Consider the following 3,870-nt stretch of genomic DNA (forward strand, 5'->3'; position numbering starts at 1 on the left):
CTATCTTCAATTATTTAAGAGTTAAAAACTGTATAAATAAACATTTGGTTGGATCACAAGATGCTATCCTTCAGAAATTAGCCCAAATTTTTTGTCCAAATCCCCCAATAAAACTCTTCTCCAAATGTTTAGAGTTAATGAGGCTAAAAGAAGGAAATAAGGCGTTTAAAAAAGTGATAACAAGATGGGAAAAGGAATTAGACACTCCAATCTCGTCCGATGACTGGTTAAAGGAGATTAGAAAATTATCCTCTAGAGTGCATGACCTCTCCCTTTTGGAGACCCAATTTAAAGTCCTAAACAAATGGTACTTAGTACCAACTAGATTGGCAAAAATGTCCTCAGATAATTCTAATGTATGTTGGCGTTGCCACCAGGCAATAGGGTCCTACCTACATATTTGGTGGTCCTGCCCCAGGGTTAATAACTTTTGGAATGAGATCATCTTGATGATCCTCAAGACTTTTGGGATAATATTCTGTGGACTGATGAGTCTAAAGTGGAATTTTTTTGAAAGACATGCTTCCTGGTAAATCTGAAGTAAATCTTAACACAGCATTCCATAACATCATACCAACAGTCTAACACGGTGGTGGTGGTAGTGTGGTGGCCTGGGACTGCTTTGCTGTTTCAGGACCTGGGCAACTTCCCATAATTGATGACACCATGCATTTTGCTCTCTACCAGAAAATCCTGAAGGAGACTGTCCAGTCATCAGTTTGTGACCTAAAGCACAAGTGCAGTTGGTTATGCAGCAGGACCATGATCCGAAGCACGTAAGCAAGTCCACCTCTTAATGGCTCAAAAGAAACAAAATGAAGGTTCAGTGCTACCAAGTCAAAGTCCTGACTTAAATCCGTAGGTAATGCTCGAAAACCTTCCAATGTGGCTGAATTAAGACAACTCTACCAAGAAGAGTCACCAATATTAATAATAATATTGCTATTTATTGCAAATGTTTGATTGTACTTTTTGCACAAAGGATGGCAACCAGTAATGGCATTATTTTTTCACATGAGTAAAAAAGGTTTTGATGAACTCTTTACCTTCAATAAATAAAATAATGATTTAAAAGCTGCATTTTGTGTTTACTCAAATTGTTTTATATTAACATGTAAATATGACAAAAAAGAGTAAATGGTCTGAAAAATATCCCTCGTCTTATATTCGTTATAATCAAACCTCAAATAGAGATCTGACTACAAGACTAAGATCCAGATTCCCCGCAGCGCTGCAGGAGACCTGAATCCTTCTCTCTGGCAGCAAGTGGCTTCTATGACAGAGCACCGGCATCACATGACCTTCCAGTGCTCCACCAAAGAAGCCCTGGCCCTTTTTATTAACAGAGCAATTCTCTCTTCTGCATGTGCTCCGGCAGCTCTTCTAACATGCTTTTCCTCTTTCTGCCTAATCTTATAGATCTGTCTGTCTTCCTAACTTTGCTTTTCTTTGTATTTACTAAATTCTTGTTTTTTACTATTCTGGCCACTTTTGCGGAGTATCACAGTGTTTTCTTTAATTTTTGCTTTTACTGACCAGCCTAATAAAATTTTCTGTTACCTTCAATAATTGAACTTTTAAATAATCTCATTCCTCCTGTACTCCATTAAATGGCACCAAGTAACTTTTTTACACATTCTCTCATTGCTTGAAATTTCAGCAAGGGTGTGGGGGCATTAGGGTGACCAAATTGGCCTTGTTTTACAGGACACATATAATTTTTACATATTGCTGACCAAACCTGCAGTATGGGGCATCATTTTATCTGTGCTGGCAGCATCAATACACAAGGGGCAGCTGGGACCATTACATAAATCAATACTTAAAAGGGGGGGTCAATGACAAAGAAGTGTGGGGGAAAAACATTGTTTTTATTGTTGTAGCTTAGCCCATCCAGATGTGTGACAGAGCCTGTCCTGGTGTGTGTGTGTATCAGGGATACTGGACTGCAACAACAGTAATGGAGCGGAGACCAGTATGCAGGAGAAACAGGCACGGAATAGATAATAAGTTCCAAAAACGAAGTCAAGGAGAAGCCAAAAATCGGTACACGGGTGAAGCAGCCGTTTAGACGCCAAGGCCAAGGAGGAACCGCAAGGATAAACGTAGGCCAGCCGGGTCTGGTACACGAAGGGTCAATCAATAGAGGAATCAAGGCAAGCCGGGTCTGGTACACGAAGGGTCAATCAATAGAGGAATCAAGGCAAGCCGGGTCTGGTACACGAAGGGTCAATCAATAGAGGAATCAAGGCAAGCCGGGTCTGGTATACGAAGGGTCAATCAGCAGGAGAGAGCACTCAGAAGGTACGTATAGGAAGCACAATAACTGAGCACTGAGCAAAGCTCAGTGCTTGGTTTTAAACTTGCCACTCGGCTACGCCCCACCCCTAGGGGCGGGACAGTCTCCGAGCGTGCACACAGTGTTCCCAGAATGGGAACAATAAAGTTAAGCTAGAGGGCGCGCGCTCGCCCCTAGCTACACACGCCGGAGGAAGAACAGAAGATGGATGTCGCGGCGATGGAACCCGTACCCGCGGGCAGCGGGTACTCCGGTGAGTCGCTGCGGCGAATCCTTCCTGCAGGACCCTGACAGTGTGTTTGGGTGTCGATGTGGAAGAGCCTGTCCTGGTGTGTGTGTGTTTGGGTGTCAATGTCCTGGTGTGTGTGTTTGGGTGTTGGTGTGGCAGAGCCTGTCCTGATGTGTGTCCCCGTGTGGCAGAGCCTACCCTGGTGTGTGTGTGTGCATCTGGGTGTAGATGTGGAAGAGCCTGTCCTGGTGTGTGTGCTTGGGTGCTGGTGTGGCAGAGCCTGTCCTGGTGTGTTTGTCGGTGTGGCAGAACATGTCCTGGTGTGTGTGTCGGGGTGGCAGAGCATGTCCTGGTGTGTTTGGGTGTTGGTGTGGCAGAGCCTGTCCTGGTGTGTGTGTTTTTGGGTGTCAATGTGGCAGAGCCCATCCTGATGTTTTGGTTGTTGATGTGGCAGAGCCTGTCCTGGTGTGTGTGTTTGGTCATCTGTTTCCTGGCACTGTAGAAATAAATTTAACTATTTAATTTTTACCATTTCAGAGATAAAGCACCCTCCTTTGTAGATCACTTCAGAGGACAAACCTTTCCAGGCTCAAAAATCCGTGAGAGGCCCAAAAATCAGAGAAGTAAATTTATTGTGTTATTTACTCTATTTCAATCTGCATATTTTATTAAAATTGATTAGTGACTTCAGGCATCCTGTGTATGATGACTTTTTTAGTGTACTGATGTACTCCCGATCCCATCACATTAGATTCTATCATATATTATCTGCCTAGCACTGATGTCATCTTATCCAGTACACATGGATGCTGAGGAGTTAAGATTCTAAGAGTCTATTGTATTTATTTCTATAAAAAGGACCACTAAAATCCTCAGCACCAGACCCACGATGATCTTAATCCAGCCCCGCCAATAACTAATACATAAAGATTTTTGTATATTGTATATTTTTCATTTTTTAGAGTCAATTACCAGCCCCTGGCAAGTATGTCTTAATGGGAAATAGGATTAAAGCGATTAAAGGGAAATGCTCTGAAAAATACCCCTCGTTTTATAATCCAACCTCAAATAAGAGTAAGATCCAGATCCCCACAGCGCTACAGGGGACCTGGATCCTTGTCTCTGTCAGCTGGTGGACATCTGCGCAATGTGCCGGGGTTTCTATGACGGAGAGGTAACGTGACATAATGTTTGGGTCAACATAGAAGTAAAGTCATGCAGTAAGAAAAAAAATGATATAGCTGTATTATTCCAAGAGAAAATGGAGCCTTTAGTCAGTTGATACACTTTATTAAGCTGAAATAGAAATACATATAAAGTAACAAAAGCTTTTAAGACCTCA

General features: G+C 42.6%; 1 long non-coding RNA gene across 1 annotated transcript; it reads left to right on the forward strand.

Moving 5' to 3' along the window:
• Nucleotides 1-1,839: 1,839 nt before the first annotated feature.
• LOC128490078 (uncharacterized) lies at nucleotides 1,840-2,871 on the forward strand. Its single transcript, XR_008353911.1, has 3 exons — nucleotides 1,840-1,923; nucleotides 2,583-2,710; nucleotides 2,757-2,871. It is a non-coding gene; the product is annotated as an uncharacterized LOC128490078 (long non-coding RNA).
• Nucleotides 2,872-3,870: the final 999 nt, after the last annotated feature.

Source organism: Spea bombifrons, chromosome 4 (assembly GCF_027358695.1).
Source record: "Spea bombifrons isolate aSpeBom1 chromosome 4, aSpeBom1.2.pri, whole genome shotgun sequence".
Taxonomy (NCBI): Eukaryota; Metazoa; Chordata; class Amphibia; order Anura; family Pelobatidae; genus Spea; species Spea bombifrons.